This window comes from Triticum dicoccoides, chromosome 2B, assembly GCF_002162155.2.
Source record: "Triticum dicoccoides isolate Atlit2015 ecotype Zavitan chromosome 2B, WEW_v2.0, whole genome shotgun sequence".
NCBI classification, from domain to species: domain Eukaryota; kingdom Viridiplantae; phylum Streptophyta; class Magnoliopsida; order Poales; family Poaceae; genus Triticum; species Triticum dicoccoides.
This window is the reverse complement of record NC_041383.1, coordinates 99,952,321-99,961,351: the sequence shown is the minus strand read 5'-3', so window position 1 is coordinate 99,961,351 and position 9,031 is coordinate 99,952,321.

Genomic DNA, 9,031 nt, shown 5'->3' with positions numbered 1-9,031 from the left:
ACTTCAACAGTTGCGCCTGAAGAAAATGCACCTCCTGCACCTACACCAACTCTGATCCTTCCATCTGCATCAGATGTGAAGAAGACAAAGGATGCAGAACGTGCATCAATGAAAAAGAGGAAGGCATCAACTTCTTCAAATTCTTCAACTGCGAAGAAGATGAAGACTCTGATCAGCTCAATTGACAATCCAATTGATGCCGTTCCTGTGTCATCAATGCCATCAAAGGACCTTGTTCCTTTTGGTGAAGACTATGAGATTCCCGATGAATCTGATGAAGAAACTCCATCTGTTGCTTCGACAGAGCAGTTGGACGAAGAAATTGAAGTGGATGAGATCCCTTCAACCCCAGTCATTTCCTCACCTATGCCTCAGTTTACCACTGAAGAGGCAGGTGTTGAAGAAATTGCAGATGAGGATGTGGACATCGGATGTACCACACCAGTGCTGAATGATGACTTTTGGGAAAGTCAGCACCCCAATTCTCCATTGTTCACTCCTCTCCAAGTTGTTCCTCAGTCCCCCGTCGCTACAGAAGTACGAGTGGAATCTGATGAACCTCGTGCAACCCCGTCCGTCCATGAAGAAATTCCAGCCACTGGCGCTGATGAAAATGTGAATGAAGAGGTGACGACCCAGGCTGCAAATGCAGAAGAAACTGAAATTCCTCAGCCTGAGGAACCTGAGATTGCGATTCCTGAGGTGGTTCTGCAGATCACTGACACCCCTCAACCAATGCCAAAGAATCCCTTCTCCAAGAAGCCAAAATTCAAGGCTGATGATTTCTTCGGCGAGCATGTATTCTTCACTGAATTCAACCCCTATGACAACGCTCGTCTTAGAAGGAAGCGTTTCTGGACTGCCAGCCAGGCCAACTTCTATTCCCCAGTTCTCTTTGACAAGGACAAAGTCTTCGATCATGAGCACATTCCTCACATGGACATGGAATCTATGCCTTGCTTCATGCCGGTTCTTAGTATGCTTCATGATGCAGGCTTCCTAAATTTCTTCTTTGACATCATTGATTGGAATGAAGAGCTTATTCTTCAGTTCTACACAACTGTGCATATCACAGGCAATGCTGCTGATGTCAACTCATGGGTGTTGGACTGGATGACTGAAAACACTCACTACAAGGCACCAGCCTCTGAATTGCTTCGTGCCTTGCCAATCAGTCCTCCACCAGAAGGTGCTTGCTGTCTGTATGATGAACCTGGACTTACTGATCACTATATGGAAGTGCTTATGAAGCCACTGAAGACTGGACAATCCCAAAGGACCAAATTCCTCGTAAAGGATTTGCTGTATGTGCCCAGAACCATCTACCGCATTCTGACGAAGACCATGAGTCCCATCAAAGGTCATGATTCATCAGATGAAGAAATTGTGGGGATGATGAAGAATATGCTCTTCAACATCATGCATGGTATCCCTATCAATTACCATGATTTCTTCATGAGGACTCTAGCAAATGTTGCACTTTCACCATTTGAGTTGAAGCCTTATGCTCCATGGATCATGAGATTCCTCAGATCAAGGTCTTCACTCAACTACAAGGCTGACACTCTTAATCATGGCAGCTACTTGCCCCCAATTGAAGTCCTCAAGCGGACAATTTCCTCATCCGATGAGAAGGGCAAGTCACCAGCTGTGATCGATGAAGGCATTCGTCCATTGGATGGTCAGCTCCGAAAAGCTGCATCTTATTCCACCAATGATGACTCTGCCACACATGATTCTGCTGCAAATGCTCCAAAGTCAAGTCCTCAAGCTACTGCTCCTCGTGTGATGACTGACCGTGAACTGCTTATAAGTCTTCACTAGAAGGTCGATCGGAATCACAAATGGGTTAAGCGTTAGTTTGGCTCTATTCTTCACAACATGACCTCTACGCATAATGCAGTGAAGGAAAACCACTACTACCTCCATGAAGTGTTTGATCGCACCTGGGTTATTCTGTCACATCTATATGGTGAACAAGATCTGAAGCAAATGTGCTTCAAGGAAGAATTTGAGTGGTCTTCACCTCCACCGAAGAGATACAAGAAGGTCAAGTTTCCTCCACTGGTCGCAAGCTCCTATTCTTCACCATGCACCACGGACGAGCATGAAGACTTGGACGACACTGCAGCAGGCCCTACAATGACTCAAGACCCTGACAACATTGGCGCTCCTCCATCATCATGATATTTTTCAGGGGTGTTAGTCCCCAGTTTCAAACCTTTTGGTCATTCGATGACAAAGGGGGGGGATTTGAGTTAGTCTCCAAGCGGGTCTATATATGGGCGTTTTTTTCTAAGTTACAACTATCATTATTCTGATGACTTAGCTGGATCGAGTTGTAATCTTAAACTCTATGGTGGCTTGATACTTTTGCTGTGATTTTATGCATGCTTATTCCTCATTAGTGTTAATGCACGCATGCTGAATTACATCAGTCACCATATTTCATCATGCATTTCAAATTCTTCATATTATATGTCAAATGCGTGTATGAATTGCAAGATATGGGGGGAGATCTCCATGATTATACTCTTCAAGTGTGCATTGCTTCAAAAGAAAATTCCTCACATTGCACATCTTCAGGGGGAGTTCTTTAATATCTTGCAATCAAATTCCTCAATATTAGTATTTACACTTCATACAATTATCCCCGTTGAAAACTTAACCTATATTGTCATCAATCACCAAAAAGGGGGAGATTGTAAGTGCATCTAGTGCCCCTTAGTGATTTTGGTGTATTGAAGACTTATAGGATAAGGGACTGATGCGTTTGTGAGTGTACACAGGTCTATAAGTCTATGAGGAGTTTGATAGTTACAGAGAATGTCGGCCCCTAAAAATGAAGTTCTTTGACTGAAGACTTTGGAATTTTGAAGACTTTCTGAAGACTTTGAAAGTGAAGAAATTGGTGTGACCTCGAAGACTTGGCAATCATTCGAGGAACATGACGCAAGAAGACTTTGCTTTTACTGTTTCATTTTCTCCTTCTTGAGTCTCAGGAAACACCATACTATTAAAGGGGGTCGAGGAAATACTAAGGAAAAATTTCCATGTTATGCTCAACTCAAAATCCTACACCTACCAATCCTTTCAAGTGAAGCCATTAAAAATCTCGCACAGTTCAGTCATAATCTTCAGTGACAGAGACAAAGTTCTTCTGATCTCTGAGGAATTTGTTCTGACTGAAGAGTTAGGAATTCACCAGTGCGGATTGCCTACCAAGTGAGTAACATGATAGCCCTGAGGAATTCGAACCCCAAATATTCCGACCGTTGCTATGCTACGCGCCACTGTCCCAAAATATCTACCCACCTAACGGTCATATCAGACAAGGGCATTTATGTCTTATCATGTCGGGCTGCTCCCCGGCTATAAATAGCCGCCCCCAACAACCACTAGTTGGTTGGCTGCTCCGAGAGAAACCGACACTTGTCATTTGAGAGCAACCCATCCTCTGAGGACTTTGAGTGAAAATCATCAAGTGAGGAATGTTGGAAATATGCCCTAGAGGCAATAATAAATTAGTTATTATTATTATATTTCCTTGTTCATGATAATCGTTTATTATCCATGCTATAATTGTATTGAAAGGAAACTCAGATACATGTGTGGATACATAGACAACACCATGTCCCTAGTAAGCCTCTAGTTGACTAGCTCGTTGATCAATAGATGGTTATGGTTTCCTGACCATGGACATTAGATGTCGTTGATAACGGGATCACATCATTAGGAGAATGATGTGATGGACAAGACTCAATCCTAAGCCTAGCACAAAGATCGTAGTTTGTATGCTAAAGCTTTTCTAATGTCAAGTATCATTTCCTTAGACCATGAGATTGTGCAACTCCCGGATACTGTAGGAATGCTTTGGGTGTACCAAACATCATAACGTAACTGGGTGGCTATAAAGGTGCACTACAGGTATCTCCGAAAGTGTCTGTTGGGTTGGCACGAATCGAGACTGGGATTTGTCACTCCGGTTGATGGAGAGGTATCTCTGGGCCCACTCGGTAGGACATCATCATAATGTGCACAATGTGACCAAGGGGTTGATCATGGGATGATGTGTTACGGAACGAGTAAAGAGACTTGCCGGTAACGAGATTGAATAAGGTATCGGCATATCGACGATCAAATCTCGGACAAGTACAATATCGCTAGAAAAAGGGAATTGTATACGGGATTGATTAAGTCCTTGACATCGTGGTTCATCCGATGAGATCATCGTGGAACATGTGGGAGCCAGCATGGGTATCCAGATCCCGCTGTTGGTTATTGATCGGAGAACGTCTCAGTCATGTCTGCATGATTCCCGAACCCGTAGGGTCTACACACTTAAGGTTCGATGACGCTAGGGTTATAAAGGAAGTTTGTATGTGGTTACCGAGTGTTGTTCGGAGTCTTGGATGAGATCCCGGATGTCACGAGGAGTTCCGGAATGGTCCAGAGGTAAATATTCATATATGGGAAGTCTTGTTTTGGTCGCCGGAAAAGTTTCGCGCATTATCGGTATTGTACCGGGAGTGCCGAAAGGGGTCCAGGGGTCCACCAGGGGTCCACCTGCCCCGGGGGGGGGCACATGGGCTGTAGGGGTGTGCACCTTGGCCTATATGGGCCAAGGGCACCAGCCCCAAGAGGCCCATGCGCCAAGAGATAAGGGAAAGGGAGAGTCCTAAAGGGGGAAGGCACCTCCTAGGTGCCTTGGGGAGGATGGACTCCTCCCTAGCCGCACCCTTCCTTGGAGGAAGGGCCAAGGCTGCACCCCCCTCTCCCTTGCCCCTATATATAGTGGAGGGGAGGGAGGGCAGCCGCACCTGAAGCCCTGGCGCCTCCCTCCCTCCCGTGACACCTCCTCCTCTTCCGCAGGTGCTTGGCGAAGCCTTGCAGGATTGCCACGCTCCTCCACCACCACCACTCCGTTGTGCTGCTATTGGACGGAGTCTTCCTCAACCTCTTCCTCTCTCCTTGCTGGATCAAGGCGTGGGAGACATCACCGGGCTGTACGTGTGTTGAACGCGGAGGTGTCGTCCGTTCTGCACTAGGATCTCCGGTGAGTTGGATCACGACGAGTACGACTCCTTCAACCCCATTCTCTTGAACGCTTCCGCTTAGCGATCTACAAGGGTATGTAGATGCACTATCCTTCCCCTCGTTGCTGGTTTCTCCATAGATAGATTTAGGTGACACATAGGAAAATTTTGAATTTCTGCTACGTTCCCCAACAGTGGCATCATGAGCTAAGTCTATTGCGTAGATTCTTTGCACGAGTAGAACACAAAGTAGTTGTGGGCATTGATTTTGTTCAATATGCTTACCGTTACTAGTCCAATATTGTTTCGATGGTATTGTGGGATGAAGCGGCCCAGACCGACCTTACACGTACTCTTACGTGAGATAGGTTCCACCGACTGACATGCACTTGGTGCATAAGGTGGCTAGCGGGTGCCAGTCTCTCCCACTTTAGTCGAAACGGATTCGATGAAAAGGGTCCTTATGAAGGGTAAATAGCAATTTGCATATCACGTTGTGGTTTTGCGTAGGTAAGAAACGTTCTTGCAAGAAACCCATAGCAGCCACGTAAAACATGCAAACAACAATTAGAGGACGTCTAACTTGTTTTTGTAGGGTATGCTATGTGATGAATGATATGTGATGTATGAGATTGATCATGTTCTTGTAATAGGAATCACGACTTGCATGTCGATGAGTATGACAACCGGCAGGAGCCATAGGAGTTGTCTTTGTTTATTGTATGACCTGCGTGTCATTGAACAACGCCATGTAATTACTTTACTTTATTGCTAACCGGTAGCCATAGTAGTAGAAGTAATTAGTTGGCAAGACAACTTCATGGAGACACGATGATTGAGATCACGATGATGGAGATCATGGTGTCATGTCGGTGACGATGATGATCATGGAGCCCCGAAGATGGAGATAAAAAGGAGCAAAATGATATTGGCCATATCATGTCACTATTTTGATTGCATGTGATGTTTATCATGTTTCTACATCTTATTTCCTTAGAATGACGGTAGTAAATAATATGATCCCTCATTAAAATTTCAAGAAAGTGTTCCCCCTAACTGTGCACCGTTGCGAAAGTTCGTCGTTTCGAAGCACCACGTGATGATCGGGTGTGATAGATTCTTACGTTCACATACAACGGGTGTAAGCCAGATTTACACATGCGAAACACTTAGGTTAACTTGACGAGCCTAGCATGTACAGACATGGCCTCGGAACACAAGAGACCGAAAGGTCGAGCATGAGTCATATAGTAGATACGATCAACATGAAGATGTTCACCGATGATGACTAGTCCATCTCACGTGATGATCGGACACGGCCTAGTTGACTCGGATCATGTAATCACTCAGATGACTAGAGGGATGTCTATCTGAGTGGGAGTTCATAAGATGAACTTAATTATCCCGAACATAGTCAAAAGCCCTTTGCAAATTATGTCATAGCTTGCGCGTTAGTTCTACTGTTTTAGATATGTTCCTAGAGAAAATATAGTTGAAAGTTGACAGTAGTGATTATGCGATCAGTAGAAAGCTCATGTCCTTAATGCACCCCTCAGTGTGCAGGACCCCAAACCGTCGTCTGTGGATGTTGCAAACATCGGACATACACGTTTTGATTACTACATGATAGTTCAGTTAAACGGTTTAGAGTTGAGGCACCAAAGACGTTTTCGAAACATCGCGGAACATATGAGATGTTTCGAGGGCTGAAATTGGGATTTCAGGCTCGTGCCCACGTCAAGAGGTATAAGACCTCCGGCGATTTTCTTAGCCTGCAAACTAAGGGAGAAAAGCTCAATCGCTGAGCTTGTGCTCATATTGTCTGAGTGCAACAATCACTTGAATCGAGTGGGAGTTAATCTTCCAGATGAGATAGTGATGTTTCTCCAAAGTCATTGCCTCCAAGCTGCTAGAGCTTCGTGATGAACTATAACATATCAGGGATAGATATGATGATCCTTGAGGTATTCACGATGTTTGACACCGCGAAAGTAGAAATCAAGAAGGAGCATCAATTGTTGATGGTTGGTGAAACCACTAGTTTCAAGAAGGGCAAGGGCAAGAAGGGATACTTCATGAAACGGCAAATCAGCTGCTGCTCTAGTGAAGAAACCCAAGGTTGAACCTAAACCCGAGACTGAGTGCTTCTGTAATAAGGGGAACAACCACTGGAGCAGAATTACCCTAGATACTTGGTAGATACGAAGGCTGGCAAGGTCGACGGAAGTATATTGGATATACATTATGTTAATGTGTACTTTACTAGTACTCCTAGTAGCACCAGGGTATTGGATACCGGTTCGGTTGCTAAGTGTTAGTAACTCGAAATAAAAGCTACGGAATAAACGGAGACTAGCTAAAGGTGAGCTGACAATATGTGTTGCAAGTGTTTCCAAGGTTGATGTGATCAAACATTGCACGCTCCCTCTACCATCAAGATTAGTATTAAACCTGAATAATTGTCATCTGGTGTTTGCGTTGAGCATAGACATGATTGGATTGTGTCTATCGCAATATGGTTATTCATTTAAGGAGAATAATGGTTACTCTATTTATTTGAATAGTACATTCAATGGTCTTGCACCTAAAGGAATGGTTTACTGAATCTCGATCGTAGTGATACACATTTTCATGCCAAAAGATATAAGATAGTAATGATAGTACCACTTACTTGTGGCACTGCCATGTAAGTCATATTGGTGTAAAACGCATGAAGAAGCTCCATGTTGATGGATCTTTGGACTCACTCGTTTTTGAAAAGTTTGAGACATGCAAACCATGTCTATTGGTGTATACACATGAAGAAACTCCATGCAGATGGATCATTTGGACTCACTTGATTTTGAATCACTTGAGAAATGCAAATCATACCACATAGGCAAGATGATTGAAAAAGCCTCGTTTTCAGTAAGATGGAACAAGATAGCAACTTGTTGGAAGTAACACATTTTGATGTGTGCAGTCCAATGAGTGCTGAGGCATGCAGTGAATATCATTATGTTCTTAATTCACGGATGATTTAAGTAGATACTGAGTATATTTACTTGATGAAACACAAGTCTGAATTATTGAATGGTTCAAGTAATTTCAGAGTGAAGTTGAAGATCATTGTGACAAGAGGATAAAATGTCTATGATATGATCATAGAGATGAGTATCTGAGTTACGAGCTTTGGCACGCAATTAAGACATTGTGGAAATGTTTCACAACTAATACTGCCTGGAACACCATAGTGTGATGGTGTGTCCAAACATCATAGTTGCACCCTATTAGATATGGTGCGTACCATGATGTCTCTTATCGAATTACCACTATCGTTCATGGGTTAGGCATTAGAGACAACCGCACTCACTTTAATAGGGCACCACGTAATTCCGTTGAGACGACACCGTTTGAACTATGGTTTGGAGAAACCTAAGTTGTCGTTTCTTAAAAGTTTGGGGCTGCGACGCTTATGTGAAAAAGTTTCATCGTGATAAGCTCGAACCCAAAACAGATAAATACATCTTCATAGGATACCCAAAATGGTTGGGTATACCTCCTATCTCAGATCCGGGGCAAAAGTAATTGTTTCTAGAAACGGGTCCTTTCTCGAGGAAAAGTTTCTCTCGAAAGAATTGAGTGGGAGGATGGTGGAGACTTGATGAGGTTATTGAACTGTCACTTCAACTAGTGTGTAGCAGGGCACAGGAAGTTGTTCCTATGGCGCCTACACCAATTGAAGTAGAAGCTTACGATAGTGATCATGAAGTTTCGGATCAAGTCACTACCGTACCTCGTAGGGTGACAAGGATCCGTACTACTTTAGAGTAGTACGCAATCCTGTCTTAGAGGTCATGTTGCTAGACAACAATGAACCTACGAGCTATGGAGAAGCGATGGTGGGCCCGGATTCCGACGAATGGCTCGAGGCCATAAAATCCGAGAAAGGATCCATGACTTTGGAAGAAATACTTGATGGTCGTAAGGCCGTTGGGTACAGATGGATTTTAGAA